Below are 15,799 nucleotides of genomic sequence, written 5' to 3' on the forward strand. Positions count from 1 at the left end.
TTGGCTGATGGAGGGCCTGAGGCTTTAACCTCCCTGCCAGGACCACAAGTTGGGATGTGAGGCTCCATGTCAGCTCCTGTCTGACAGTGACCGTGAACATCAGTGTCCTTTGCTGGGCCTTTTGGTCCCCAGGGGCTGCTACTCCTCAACTACCGAACTCCCACTCTCTACCAGGAACCTGCCTGGGGTGGTTGGATCCCTGGGCGGACCCAATAGAAAGGCGTTTTAGACTCTCTCTGCGTTCTTGGCCTGGCTTCACTCAGGGAGAAGTCTCCTGGAATGCAGGGACTTGTTCCCCTGAGCTCGGCTGAGCTAAGAATGTTAATAAAAGGCTTCCCAAGGCTTTCCTATCAGACACTTTCATCTTATTCCAGGCTGGCAGGATCACAGCTGGGTGCGGGGCGGGAGGCAGGGCTCCAGGCTTGACTGTGATCATCTGTGCTCCAAGGACAGAGGAAATGGAGGCCATCCATGACGACCAGCAGCCGTGCAGGCACAAGCTCAGCCCAGCAGGGCCGACCCCAGCTCCGGCTGATGCAAGAGCAGATTTGCCGCCTGGTCCAGCTTGGTAGAGCAGGGCCTGAGCTCCGCTTCCACGGGGCTTCAAACCTGGCCTGCAGCCCCCTTTGGATCAGAGCTTAAATGGGGTGTCAAGTGCACCAGCTGCTGTCCAGGCACGTAAGTGTACCCCGTGCACACGGGGAGGGAGGATCCCTCAGCCCGGCCCACAGCAGAGAGCCCCGGCCTGATGCAGTGGATTTGCCTCTAATCTCATCACCCAGCCGCCACACGATTCCACCTGTATCTGGGTCTCTGTGCCCAGAAGCTGTACACGCCGCAGGGGTGAGCAGAGGTAAGGAGCAACTTGGCAACAACTAGGGCGGCTCATCTACTTCCCTTAGCCGGGAATTAATATTTTCAGTCCAGTAGTCACCCTGAGGTTTGCTCAGGGCTCTATGGTCTTCCTCCTCTCTTTTCTCCCCTCCCCTCCCCTCCTCTCCCCTCCCCTCCCCTCCCCTCCCCTCTCCTCTTTCCTTTTCTTTTTTTTTTTTTTTTGATTTATTTTCTTATTTACTTAATTATTTATTTAAAAGCCAGAGAGTTACAGAGGCAGAGAGAGAGAGAGAGAGAGGGGTCTTCCATTTGCTGGTTCACTCCCCAAATGGCTGCAATGGCTGGAGCTAGGCCAATCTGAAGCTAGGAGCCTGGAGCTTCTTCCAGGCCTCCCACACAGGTACAGGAGTCCAAGGACTTGGGCCTTCTTCTAGTGCTTTCCCAGGCCATAGCAGAGAGCTGGATCGGAAGAGGAGCAGGTGGGACTCAAACTGGTGCCCATATGGGATGCCGGCACTGCACGTGGTGACTTTACCCCCTGCGCCACAGGCTGGCCCCGGCTTCATGGTATTCAAATGCTTTTATGCGTAGTTTCACTCTTGGGGGTCTCTGGCTTATGGGCATCCTCCTTCCCTTCTGTCCCCAGCTGGTCCAGCCAGGCTTTGCTCATGCTGTTCCTTAGGAACACCTTCAGGTACCCCCTCCTCCTGGAAGCCTTCCTTGACCACATCTGTTCCCAAGCCCTCGCACTCCACATGGGACCCTGCCATCACTTCGCCGTGCAGGCTGATGTGGGTCTGTGGTCCTGGTGTCCCTGTCTTGTCCCCATGGCTAGTTGTGTTCAGCACATAGAGGGTCATTCAGTTTGATCTTGATACTTCCCAGGAGTTTCTGTTGTGTTTTCCATCTGCCCCCTTTCAACCAGGCCTGGAGCCTTGAGAGTCCCTACCGAGCATGTGGGCCCAGCATGAGTCATGGCTCCTGGCCATATGGGCACAGCTTGCAGCTGCTGGTGGAGTAGGCCATGACCCAGGTACCTGTGTCCCCGTGGGCCTGGACATCGGGGGTTAAGGGGTGCTGGCTTGCCCCCAGAGTGCCTTACGTGCTATAAGATTGGTGGGATAATCACAGGGGAAGGTGAGCGTTTTCCTGTTCCTTGTCCTCTGAAAGAAAAGATAAGTGAGGGTGCTGTCGCTTGAGAACTCCGTCTCACCGTGGGCTCCATTCAGCCACACGCCATTGGAGCCCAACAGCTGTGTCTCCCTTGCTGGCAACTGTTCCGGGTGATGAATGTCCTCCAGCCCTGCTCACAGCCAGCCCTCTCAATGGAGGCCTTGGACAAGTGTGGGGGAACAATGGCCCCTCTCAGAGAGCCCTCAGCACACGCTCCCAATGAAGTTGGTTCATCACTGGGAGCGGGGTCGGCCCCCAAGACAAGATGCCATTGATTGGGCAGGGAAGGCCTGAGCAGCCATGGAGAGCGTGGCTGAAGACAGGCGCAGAAGAAAGGGTGGGATTCATGGCACTGAGGGGGGCGCGGAAGGATCTGCATGAGGGAGCTGCCTCCCAGATACGCTCTGCAGGAAGAGGCCCTGGAGTGCGATGCCTCATCCTCCACACAGATCTGCCAGACCCTCTGCAGTCATGGTCGGGTCACAGGGTATTGGAGCATGTAGCATTCTAGGGCAGAGCTTGTGGCCACGCCCACTGACCTTGAATAAACCGGAGCACTGGGGCCGAGAGAGACGCAGGCATAGGCCAGCACGGGAACACAGGGCCCCTTCTCCCGGCCTCAGTCAGTCTCCTTCTTTCTCCCCATAAGCAGACGGGAGGTGGGGGTGACCGCTGCAAAGAGGAGAGGGTGCGCTGGGGATTATTTGGTGGCGCCCGTGAGGGCTTTGACCTTGGAGCTTGGCTGCAGCCTCCAGCCTGGGTGTCCAGAGACCCACCCCCACCCAGGTCCCGCCCCCTCCTAGGTTGTGTCTCCTCCATCTTTCCAGAGTAAAGATAAAAGGCCAGATTTCCAAGGTGGTTGAGCCAAACGGGGCACGCTTTGTTTTTCTTTTTGGTCTTTTTCTCCAGATGGAGTTATTTTAAATAATTACAGGTGCACATTTCAGATGGCTATTTCGGTCGGTAAGGAGTTCAGTGGAGAAATTTCATATCTGCATATTTATGGCAAAATCATACATGTTTATGAGATACACGTATGGAGCGGAAACTTGTAACCTGGAATGTGCGAAGCCCTCATTCCACCCTCAGAGGTCCTCTGCTGGGGACGTGTTCTGTAAGTTTCCCTCCTCCCTTTGACAATCCCGGCCACTCCTCCCTCCCTGTCTTCCTTCTCATCTTCCTCTCCTCCCTTCTCCTTTCTCCCCCCTCCTCCCTTCCTCTCCCCCTTCTCCTCCCCTCCTGTCCCCTTCTGCTTCTTTCCAACCCTCAGGATACGAAGTTTTGAAAAGCAAAAGACTACAATAAAAAGCCAGCCCAGGCCCGGCTCATTCCCCTGCCCTCTCTGAGGGCGTCACTGTGTGCCAGCAGCCGCGTCTGGGTGCTTCTTCCCCTCTGGGACAGAATGGCAGGTGTCACTGCTGACCTTACCAGGGCCACAGTGCATCCTGGAGCTCGTGCCTGGAGACGACACAGTGTGAATCGTCACTGGGCATTTCAGTTTTCCCCAACCCTTTGCTATAGCAAATAACGCCTCTGTGGGGAGCAACTCGGACTAGACTAAGTTATTGGAATTAAGACTTATTCTATGCATCTGCTCTCCCACAATATGGCGCTGGGAGAGAAGAAAACAGCTTCTACACAGCTGCCTCCAGTTCAGCCAATAAACTGTAGGACTTGCTCCTGATTGGAGGAGAGCAGCGTGCTCAGCGTGCGGGCAGCCGAGTTAGGATTGGCGGAGGAGGACTATAAAGGAGGAGAGAGATGGCATGCACCAGAAACATCTAAGGGGAACACCTAAGGGGAACACCTGTGCAGCCCCCGAGAGAGCCGGCCGGCGGTGTGCCGCTCCCCTGCGGAAGTGGGGAATGTGGCCAGGGGGAACTGCCCTTCCACGGAGGTGGAAGGGATAGTAGCCAACCCGGGAAGAACCAGCAGCAAACCCGGGGAGGGCCGAGCAGACGAAAGAACAGCGCAGGGTCCTGTGTCGTTCCTCCGTGAAGAGGGGGAGCGACACGCCTCCATGAATTTTCTTGCGTCTAAGTCATTGCAGACACATGAAGGGTCTCGGTAGCATCAAATCTCAGAGCGGCATTGCTGGGTCAGGGAGGTGCGGGCCTACTGCCTGCACAGGTGTCGCCAGCTTGCTCTCCTGAGAAGTTGTGTCCTTTTCAAATCTCATCAGCAACAGGCCAGAGGGTCTGTCTCATTAAACCTCCATCCACACAAGTTACTTCCAGACTTTCTTGTCTGCCCCTCAGAATGAACAGAGGTATCTCTTTCTGATTGAATGTGCATTGATTTATTCTGAGTGAGGCTGAACATCTTGTAATATGTTTAGGAGTCTCTCTCTCTCTCTCTCTCTCTCTCTGGATACTCTGGATACTCTGTTTGTAGGCATTATTCATTGTTCTATAGGATTGTTGGTATTCTTTAAAAATTCATTTTGAAAGGCAGAGCAACAGAGAGGTTGAGAGAGAGATTTGTCTTTCATCTGCTGGTTCATTCTCCAAATGCCTGTAACAGCCAAGCCTGGGGCAGGCCGTATCTCCATCAGCGTTTCTCATGTGGGCGGCAGGAACCCAAGTACGTGAGCCGTCACATGCTGCCTCCGGATGCACATTAACAGGAAGCTGGATGGGAAGCAGAGGTGGGACTTGACCCGGGCATCCAGTGTGGGATGTAGGCTTCCCAGTCAGCGGCTTAGCCTGCTGCGCCGTAGTGCCCACCCTGGATTGTTGGTCTTTTGAAATTAATTTTATAGAAATTTTTATGTGTTAAGGAAAGAAGCCATTTGGATCTGAGACGCAAGGATTTCCCCCAGTTTCTTGTCCTTTGACTTGCCTTTTTGTTTACTTTTCTAAAGTAGAAACTTTTTTTCTGCTTTTTTTCCCGTAGTCAGATTTATCTCCTTTTATCATCTCAATATTTGCTTATATCTAGAAAGTTTTTCCCTAAACTTACCTTAAAAATCTTCTCTGTTTAGTTTTTCAAAATACCTTTATTGAGATATCATTGATATATCATAAGATGCAGCTATAAAGTGTACAGTTCAGTGGTTCATGGTGTGTTCACAGATAAGTAGAACCATTACCACAGCCAATTTAGAACATTTTGCTCATCTCTGAGACAAAACCAGAATTCCACACTTTACCGCAATCACCTCTCCTCCCCTCTCTCCTTGCCCCCAGCCCTAAGCAACCCCCAACCCTAAACAATCTACTTTCTGTTTCTGTAGCCTTCCCTGGTCTGGGTGGTCCTATGAATGGAAGTCATGTGACTGAGTTGTGAAAGTTGGCATAATGTTTTCAAGGTTCAGTCCAAGTCAAAATGTGTTTCAGTGCTTCCTTCACTTTTTAAAGAAGATTGATTTATTTGAAAGAGAGAGGTCTTCCATCCACTGGTTCACTCCCCACATGACTACAATGGCTAGGGCTGGGCCAGGCCGAAACCAGGACATAGGAGCTTCTTCCAGGTCTCCCACTTGCATAGCAGGGGCCCAAACACTTGGGCCATCCTCCACTGCTTCCCCCAGCAGTTAACAGGGAGCTGGGTCGGAAGTAGAGCAGCTGGGACGGGAACCGGCGCTCATATGGGATGCTGGTGTTGTGGGTGACAGCTTTACCTGCTATGCCACAGCGCTGGCCCTGGTACTTCATTAATTTTTATGGCTAAATAATATTCCTTTGGCTGGATATGCATGGATATTGTTTATCTGTTCATCCACTGGTAGAAATTAGGATTCTCTCTACTTTTTGGCTGTTATTAATGATGCTGCTCTAACCATTCTTGTGTAATTACTGGTGTGGACCTGAGTTTTTATTTCTCTTGAGTATATCTTTATCTGTACCCTCGCATACATTTGAGTGGAACTGCTGGGTCATGTTGTAGCTATGTTTAATCATGTGAAGAACTGTTAGACCATTTCCCCAAAATGACTGTACCATTTTATCTTCCTTTAGCTGTTTTTTTATAAATTTCATGTTTTATATTTTAAATTTTCGAGCCACCTGAAATTGCTAATAAGGTATGACATAAGGGCCTAGATTCGTATTTTTTCCCGATGGCTGCCCCATTGTACCAATGCTTTGATTATCTGTCTCCTGAATACCTTTACCATACACTAAATCAGTGTTTATAATATTGGAGTCTATTCTGTAGTCTTCTCCATTGATCCTCCTGTCCATCTGTGTGCCACTGAGGATCTGCTTAATTCCTGTAGCTTTGTGACACGCTCAGACACTCTTACATTCAAGCACTTACTAGCTCTTTATATATCACGCCAGGTTAGGGATTGGGCAAATCAAGCACAGCCTTGTTCCAGCCACCTGCAAGCGTGAAGTACGTAAGAACTACTGCTGTTTGCACGCCTGTAACAACTGCGCCACATGAATTCAAGTCCTCGCGAGTCTCCGTGGATGGAGGGAATTTCTCATTCCTGGTGTGCACATGAGGGAATCTAGAGACAGAAAGCACTCGAGTGCCCCAGAAGTCACCGGTTAGCTGCTCTTGGTGCTTTGTCAATGGAAGGGATGTCCGGGGCAGCCTGGTGGGAAACTGCATTCTGTTTCCTCGCTGGAGCTGGAGTCAGCCCCCCGTGGTAAAGTGGCTGGGGTGAGTGAGTCTTGGGGGGAAGGCCCACACCTTGCACTGAAGCCTCTTTGACATAAATGCGGTCATCACTCAGCCCTAGATTGCTGCAGAGAATCTTGGCTAATGGGGCAGTGGAGATTAACTCTGGCTGCATTCTCTCCCCAGACCGTGTGACTCACGAGCCCTGGCAGCCATGCAGTTTTGTTTTCCTTTTTTCCCCCCTTGCAAAGGGATAGCAGAAGTATTTGCCACATAAAATATACAAAGCCCCATAAAGTCCCAACCAGTGAAATCATCATCCCTTCCCAGGCAGATCCAGTCTTTGACCTTGGCTGGGTTCCACTCCCCGGGGAGCTGTGAGACAAGCGAACTGGTCTCTTCAAAGAAGAGGCCTACTGAACGTTCACTTCTCCAGTCTTCCTCAAACACTTGGGGAGAGGGGGCTGTGGGATTAGGGGAGCACCCTGTCACTGTCCCGGAAGCATTTGCTTCTTGCAGTGTGTAGGGTAAACTCATGCAGAACAGGAAATGTTACAAGGATTTTGCCTGGAAATAGCAATAAAAATGCATCCCAATATTTCTGAACCTCCTCTAAAGAAGAAAAATATCTGTCTGTGCCTCCCTCTCTGTAGCATTCCCCAATACCATTTGTTTCGTGTTTCGCATTTTCTAGGTTTGACTCTTCCACTCTATGGTGAATGACTTGGTCTTTGTTATTATTTTCGATCATAGGAAAGTAGGATGTTTAGGCCAGGTCTGTGTGAGCTGGTTTGGAAGATCTCAGTTTTGCGGACTGTGTCGCAGGTGTCACCTTTGCAGAGGAGTTGGTATGGAGTAACTCTCCATCTGGTGTGCGGCCAGGGACAGGTGCTTCCTCGTGATTGGCAGGTCTGGGACTCACTGGCCCTGACTCCCTTCAGTGATGAACACTGATGCTAGGGCTCCTGCAGGCCTGGACCCAAGCTTCTCCCTCATGGGTCTTCTCTGGGGACCTCTTAAACCGTGCTGGGAAGTTGGACATGGGCACCATTGCTTCTCCCCCTCCCGGCCCTTAGCTTTGGTCTTTTAGGGAGCAATTTATTTAAATTTTTAGGCACCTTCTTCATTGTAGAGGTCTCTGACAATAGAGAAGATGGTACCTTTGCAGGAGATAGAAACCAACATTGGTTCATGCAGAGGGATCATTTCTCATGTAGAAATTGTAGTCCGTTGTATAAGAAGGTATTCATTGACATTCTCAATCTCCAGTCTCTCGCCTCTGGGGATATAATGAAGACAATGGCAACATTTAAAACATTTGTTAACAGAAAGCTTGTCCTGGAAAGGACTCTAATTTTTTTTATGTGATCACCTTTTGGGATTCCATCCTGCCACTAGGATGTTGACTGGAAAAGGTTACTAGAATAATCGGTATAAGCTGCATAGTATCGAAAGTCTCGATCAATCTCCCGTGTCAATACAAAGCTAATGCTCATTTTAGAAACCTGCTTAGCACTGCAGCAGAAGAGAGTTGTAAGCATCTCAGGTACAGAAGAGTGCATCAGGCTGGTTGTGAGCAGAGCCTCCCACGCGCTCATGTACCTTGCAGAGCGCCTGGTGGTCTGTCCCTTCCTTCCAGAGGCCCTTTGCCTCAACTCTGGTTTGGACTCAGGCAGTCTCCTCTGCTTTAGCAGCTTCCTGGCAAATAGAGACACAGCCCACGATGGGTGTGGTGCTTGCGAAGATCAGGAAAACCATGATTCAGCTTCTTGGGAAGCGCAGAGAAATGTTGCAGACAACACATTTGAGATCCCTACAAAATCCCTCGCATGTCCCGAGGACTCCGTGGCCCTTTGAAACGGGGCCACCGGTGTGCTGCTGTCTCCGTAAGCCTCCCCTTTCTCTCTTCTTCACCAGCACTTGGTTCATAGTTGTCTTGCTGACTTGAAGTTAAAACCTTGGAGGACAGAAATGCCTCTTGCTCATTTTTATTTTTATTTTTTGAAGATTATGAGAGTTCAATAAAGAATTGTTGTAGGACAAGTGTTTGGCTTGGTCATGGGAGTGTCCATGTCCCATATGGAGTGCCTCGGTTTGATGCCCGCTTTTGGCTCCTACCTTGGGAGGTAGCAGGTGATGGCTGTAGTAGTTGGGTCCCTACCATGATGTGAGAGACTTGGATTGGGTTCCAGGCTCCTGGCTTTGGTTACTTGACCACTGTGGGCATTTGCAGAGTGAATCAGTAGATAGGACCTCTGTGTCTCATAAATAGATATCTATTTTTACAAGTAATTGAATAAAATTTTCATCACAGAATGGATAGCCAGGAAACAGCCTATAGCATTAACAGCTACTTTGCCAATAGCTTGGTCCTGTAAGCAGTGCTGACCCCTGATAGATTAGTTCCGCTCCCTTAAATATATAAGGCACGTGGCACAGTGTCTCTGGTACAGCACATGGTCAGTCACCCCACTGTGCCATGGTGGACACAATGATGACTTCATTCCAGGAAGCAGACCGCTGTTCTGGTTGGACTTCACCCGGAGTGATGTGGGTTACGTGCCTCATGTCACGTTTGCTCCTTACCTTGGGACTGAAGAGTTCTAAGGGAGGAATGGTACAATACTCCTTGTGCTAATCTTGGGCAGTAACGCTGTGTGCTGGGTGTGATGATGTTTGTAGCCTCTCACGTTTGGCCCATCAGAGAGGTGTGCTTTCACTTGGGGAATCTGGGAGTAGGAAGAAGAAGAAGGTGAGGGAGGGGAGAAGTGTGAATTAGCAAACTGGACAAAAGGCAATGTTTTCTGTGTGTGTTACAGCCTTGACTTGTGATGTTTGCAAGCACCATGTTGAGTGCCCCTCACCTTCCTTGCGCTGGCTTAGGCAGGTGAGGGGTGTGTCCAGCCCAGTCCAGTGGGAGCTCCCTGCCGTTTCACTCCCATCCCTGCTAGCTCATGGCTCTGTGGGTGGTGTCTTCTAGGGAGGCCCGGGAGCTCCCATGGTTTCTCCGTCTCTCGCTGCTCCTGCTTGGGTGGTCTGTCATTCTTCCCATGCTTCTCTGTTCTGAAGTTTTCAGTATTTCTATCCCTTGCACGGTGTCAAAGTTGCTGTGTGTGTGTTTAATTGAGTGTCGACAGTTCTGGATATAACAAATTCAGCAGTAGGGCTTTTGGGGGTTGAATTTGTAGTGTCGTCTCAGCTCCTGAGATCATTTTCAAAATACTGCCCTTTGTGGTTTTGAGTTAGGTAACTGCTGCGATCCTTTTCCAAGGGGACCAATGATAGGAGAGCTTCCTCAGTTATAAGAGGAGGGACTCATTACTCTGCTTGGGTTTTAAAAAATGTACACCACTAGAATCTTCTAAACAGAAACTAACTTACTGCAGGTCAATTTTATTTTCTGATTATTTATTTGAAAGAGTTAGAGGGAGAGGCAGAAGGAGAGGGGGAGAGACAGAAAGGGGGGGGTCTTCCTTCCACTGCTTTATTCCATAACAGCCAGGGCTGGGCCAGGCTGAAACCTGGAGCCAGGCGCTTCATCCGGGTCTCCCATGTGGCTGCAGGGGCCCAAGGACTTGGGCCATCTTCTGCTGCTCTCCCAGGCGCATTAGCAGGGAGCTGGATCAGAAGTGGAGCAACCAAGACTTGAACCAGCACCCGTGTGGGATGCCAGTACTGCAGGTGGTGGCTTTACCCACTAGGCTATAGTGCCAGTCCCACAGTTAAATTTTCATGCTTCCTTGTACTGTACCTGGCACTCCTACCCCCCACCAGATTCAGACACAGGTCTGGTTCATTGTTGATGCCCCGTAGACCTTGGTTTATTTCAGCAAAGACAGTGAAGAACAAACATGATCCTCCCCCGGGAAGATCTCATGGTCTCTCCAAAGTGTTCAGTACTGTGTGGTTCCCTTAAGGGGGTGACTTTTTGTGGGGGTGAGGGAAACTCTACAACAGCCACGTGGTACTTTGTTGTTCCAAATCCAATTTAAAGTTTTTGTATTCACTCCTAGTGAGACTCTTGGGGTCTGAAATCTGAAATTTGAAAATCAAAGTCACCTTCCTTTTTGTCTTAGGGCAGGAGTTAGCAGACTCCCACCCCTAGGCCAGTGGCCTTTGGACCGAGGATGGTGTGTGCGAATAAACATCTGTAACCAATTTGATGACAGGAAACCCTAAATTTGAACACCAATTAGATAAAATGTTATTCCCTGCTCAAAAATAAAAGAGCTCCGTCCTCATTAGTGGACCTGGATTACAAAGCATTGTATTCCGTTAGTTAAGATTATGTTTTGAATTTTCTCAAACTTTGTGGACATTGCCTTCTCTCTTGTTGGAGTAATCCCTACACAGTACCCTTCATTTTGCCTGTTAGCCCACTCTCAAATAGGGGCTGGCAAACTTCTCTGGGAAAAGCGGGTAGAAAATATTTTAAGATTTGCAGCCACGTGGGCTGTGGAGCAGTGACCCTGACTCTGGCGCTGCAGTGTGCAAGCAGCCATAGATGTTATGCAAACAAATGTGCGTGGCTGTGTTCCAGTAAAACTTTATTTAGGGACAGACATTTGAATGTCATAGCATTTTCATGGAACAGGGAAGATTCTTGATTTTCTTCTGACCATCTAAAAATGCAGAAGCCATTCATATGCCTCAAAGACTATACAAATAGTGGGCTCAGGATGGCCAGTGGGCTCGAGTTGGATGACTGCTGTTTTAGATCGCGACTCTCAGAGGCTCTGAGCCTGGAGTACCCTGCAGGCACTGGGCTGGGGACGGACTCTCTTCTTGCCGACAGCCATGTTTCCATTCCTTGGCTCTGAGGGACTGAAATCCACCTCTCCCCACCCCATTACCCCTTCTCATCCCACAAGCTTCACTCTGTAAAATCTGTCTAGGAAAGCATTTCTTCAGGATGCAACATCCGCCCTGGGCCCCTTCCAGCTCCTGCTTGGAAGCGCTTTCCAAGGATGGAGGAGCTGAAACAGCTGCATTATTTTTTTTTCTAGAATGATCCAGCTGTGGGGTGATTTCAGGACTCTGGCAGCTCCCGTGTAAATGCTGAGCAGCTAAAGACGGGGAACAGATCTGGAGGGCGTGTGGCTCCCGCTAGCCAGCGAGACTGGCCTGCACAGAGCCGCGGCTTGGAGCATCTGCAGCTGGGAGGAGGGAGCCTCACAGAGGGGCGTTGGAGACCCCCGAGGTCTCTGTCATCCTCAGCCGGGTGTCCGTCCGTGCGGAGCCTCCAGGGAAGGAGGCCCATCTGCAGCTCCCTAGCCGAGGCCCCTGTCCTGCTCACCCAGGCCTGTCGCCCCTGGCATCATGGGTCTCTGCCAGAGGGTGAGCCGGCTGTGCTGTTTGTCTCATGGAGAAAGTTTCCAGAAACACTTTTTTCCCTTTCGGCTTGAATGACCGAGTTTCAGAAAAATCCAGTGACAATGGGCAGGCATTTCAAATCAGTAATGTTAGCTGGGATGTTTGGGCTCGCGTTGCCTGGGAGATGTGAGGGGTGAGCATCTTAAGCTCTATGAAGCAAACCATAAAACATCCTCCCTGGCCTCGAATGTGGAGAGGGAGTGAGAGAGGATGGGGTGGGGAGAGCTCCAATCAGACTCTTCCATCTCCTGTGCCCTGGACCTTATTGATTTGACTGTCACGGAAGGGGAAGAGTATCTTGCTGCCTAGAGGTGGGAGGTGGTGATGTGGGCGGGTGAGCCTGGTACAGAAGCCTGCAGACTTCCGGGGTAGGAGTGGGGGGGGGGCATGTTTGCAAGGGAGTAGAGCAGAGCTCTGGGCGGGGGGGGGTTGGACTTCATCTTTTCTGTGCCAGTGTCATCACTTAAGGACAGCCAGGGGTCAAGGGAATTTGAAATGCTAGGATTGAACCTTTTAAAAAGGGGCTAGCATTGTGGCACAGTGGGCTAAGCCCTCATCCGCTGTGCTTGTGTCCCATATGGGTGCTGGTTGGTAGTCTCGGTCAAGTCCCGGCCGCTGTACCTCCAATCCAGCTCCCTGCTAACGTGCCTAGGAAAGCAGTAGCAGATGTCCCAAGTGCTGGGCCCCTGTCCCGTGTGGCAGACCCAGATGGAATTCCAGGCTCCTGGTTTCTGTCTGGTCCAGCCCCAGCCATCGCTGCCACTTGGGGAGTGAACCAGCGGATGGAAGATCTCTCTATCTCTCCTTCTTTCTGTAACTCTGCCTTTCAAATAAATAAATAAGTCTTTTAAAAAAAAGTTTTAAAAAGGGGGGAAGGAAGGGATTTTATTTCTTCAGAAATGTATTTTCTGTAATATGATCTTTGCAAAATAGCTTTGTAGTATTTAATAAACAAAAAGATATAGATTAAAACATGCATTGCATCCATACAATGAGATACCACGTAGCTGTAAGGGACAGTTCAAGTGAAAAGGCCAAGATACAGAGAGCTGTAGATAATGTGAGCTTGCTTGTATAAAAGAACTTTGTTTTTCTACAAATGTTTTATAACAAGAATATTATGCATAGGAAGTTCCAGGAGGAACACGTACCCCATTGATTGTCGTTGCCAGGAGGGGGGCTGATGCTAGGGTCTTCTAACATGGGTGGAAACGTTTCATTGCCTACATTTGTGCCATGGCTGTTGCATACAGTTTTCACCATGTGCGTACATTGCATTTCTCCAGTTAAAGCTTCAATGAATAAAAACAGACGAAAATACACAGAAGTCACTGAGAAGGTATTTGGCATCATGAAAGCTTCCGGAGCTGGCCACCCTTGGCCTGTTCTGGACATTGAGATATGGAAAATAAAGCAAAAGAAAATACTGAGTTATTTCGCTTGTGGCAACCCCTGCCCCTCCCACCCCACCCATCTCTGGGCAGCTTCCCTTATCTGAGCCATAAATTCTCGAACAAACAATGGCGAGTCAGCTGCAGGCTGGGCTTGGTGTTGACGGAGGGAAAATCTGGGAACCCGTTGCAATTAATGGCATTCGAAGCTCCTGGGTTAGGAGGGAGAGCTCCCAAGACGGTGCCAGGACCTGCTCAAGTGACTGGTCAGGGACTAAGGGGCAGGACTTCTGGTCATTCAAGGGTTAAACTCTGCAACCGTCCACAAACAGTTCTTATAGCATCGGTCTTCAAGCTCAGGGAAAACTTCAATTTGGGACAAATTAGTCAGGAACTGCGCTGTTTCATCCAAGTTCAGCGAAAGAAATCTTGGTTGTTGCCATCTCTCCAGGACCTGACCACGGAGTGGTTAGTGGAGTGGTTCCGTGGGCAGAGCCATTCCATCTTATCTTATCTTTTTTTTTAACAGGCATTTCTTTTATTTATTTATTTATTTATTTATTTATTTTTATTTGAAAGTCAGAGTTACACAGAGAGAGGAGAGGCAGAGAGAGAGAGAGAGAGAGGGGTCTTCCATCTGATGGGTCACTTCCCAATTGGCCACAACGGCTCGAGCTGTGCCAATCCAAAGCCAGGAGCCAGGAGCTTCTTCTGGGTCTCCCACGTGGGTGCAGGGGCCCAAGGACTTGGGCCATCTTCTACTGCTTTCCCAGGCCATAGCAGAGAGCTGGATGGGAAGTGGAGCAGCCGGGTCTTGAACCAGCGCCCATATGGGATGCCGGCACTTCAGGCCAGGGCATTAACCTGCTGTGCCACAGCACCGGCCCCCTTATCTTTCTTTTCTTGATGAAACAGTAGGTCTCACCCATGTTCCCATACACTTGTAGTCCTAACAAATTCCCTAGGCTTGTGAGCTGTAAAAGGGCCCTCAAACTTCCCTCTGCTCTTGTACTGTTGAAAAGAAAAGAAAAAAAAAATGAGGTAAGCATAGTGAATTCCGCGTGGTCCAAGTCCTGACCTTGATAAATCACCTTTTTATGGCTTTGCCTTTCCAAACTTCTTTCTTCCCAATCAGCTTTTACCACACTCCATACCGGAAGTCCTTTTTCTCCCTGGCTCACCTGTTTCCAGGTGAACTCAGTTTCTCTGTCCAGGATGGCAGCCAAATCCCTGCCCATGTTTGTCTCATTCCCTTGTCAGCGTAAGTCCTCCTGGCCAGGTGGACACCCAGGCTGAGACAACTTTTCAGCATTATGCTGGCTGCTCTCTCTAGTAGTCAATGGGAGAGATGAAGAGGACACAGTTTTGGCTTGATCCCCCCCACCAGTGGCTGTACAGTGATGGGACGTCCTGTCCGTGGGTCCTGCAGGAGGCACAGCGGACTTGCCCGTCCCAGTGAGGCACCCTGGCGTTCCTGCAGTGTCTTAGTGTGTTTCACGGTTGTGGGGAACATTGACATAGCGCAGTATCACCTTGCAGCTGCCCAAGGTCCTAATAATCGGAGGAGGCTTTGCGGAGGAAGCAGGACTTGCACTGAGCTTGGAGAGATGGTCGGGTTTACGTGGAAGGCAGAGTGGGTTCCCAATGGGGATAAACAGTGGGAGTGAAATTTAGACGTTGGGAGAGAACCATGCCATGGGTGCTTTTAACAAACACAGGTGACCTTGGTGGTAAGGTTCACAAGAAAACCGCATGTCCCCTCCCACGATGTCACTCCTAGTAGATGTTAAAATAAAAGCAAGTCTCAGGCCAATATCTGTTGGCAAGCTGGCCCCAGAAGGCTTAGGATTGGCGGGGCCTGGTGTTCTGCCCCACAGACGCCTCTGTTCAGGCAGGTGCAAGGAAACCCCCGTGGCGTCTTGGCTGCCCTGGGGCAACAGAATCTTCCACTACAGTGCCCACTGACTGCTCCTCGTCCAGGGCTCTGGGTGTGACTGTGAATGGGCAGGTTTTCAGCCCCATTTGTGGGAGGGTTGAGCCTCCAGGGCAGGATTTCTAGCCAGCCTGCCTGCCCTAAACACGCTCATTTCAGCAAGGGAATGTTTTTAGCATCCACAAAAAGAGCCAGAGCCTTGTAGTAGCTGCTTCTGGTGGGAACTTCTGATTGGAGTTTTCCAGCTGATTGGCAGCGTCCATAGTGTGTGTGATCTGATTAGGATACTGTAATTATGAACACCCTGCCCGCAGGGTGTGGATTTAAACGGACATACATGCACATTCCAAGTGCGCTGTTCACGGTGGAGTCGTAAAGTGACTTATAGGTGGTATTTGCAGGTTTTGGAGCGTGGAGGAGATTTCAGAGGTGAACCTCGCTGATTTTCCACCAGTGGTGACGAGAGGAAGGGTCAGGGAGGGGTGATCGGCCGGCCCTGCTGGGAGGTGGCAAGGAGGACAGGGGA

General features: G+C 50.2%; 1 protein-coding gene across 7 annotated transcripts in view; it reads left to right on the forward strand.

Annotated features, from left to right (window-relative positions):
- Nucleotides 1–15,799, forward strand: part of AFAP1L2 (actin filament associated protein 1 like 2) — a 113,295-nt gene that overhangs the window by 21,186 nt on the left and 76,310 nt on the right. The window contains exon 1 of one of the 7 annotated variants that reach the window (XM_089314314.1): nt 835–853. The exons of the other annotated variants lie outside the window; for them this stretch is intronic. The gene's annotated coding sequence lies outside the window, so the exon portion shown is untranslated. Of the gene's footprint in view, nt 1–834; nt 854–15,799 lie in introns of those variants that run through there. 7 annotated transcript variants of the gene reach the window in all.

The sequence above is a fragment of the Oryctolagus cuniculus genome, chromosome 15, assembly GCF_051225735.1.
Source record: "Oryctolagus cuniculus isolate XC-2025 breed Fujian yellow rabbit chromosome 15, ASM5122573v1, whole genome shotgun sequence".
In the NCBI taxonomy this organism is placed as follows: Eukaryota; Metazoa; Chordata; class Mammalia; order Lagomorpha; family Leporidae; genus Oryctolagus; species Oryctolagus cuniculus.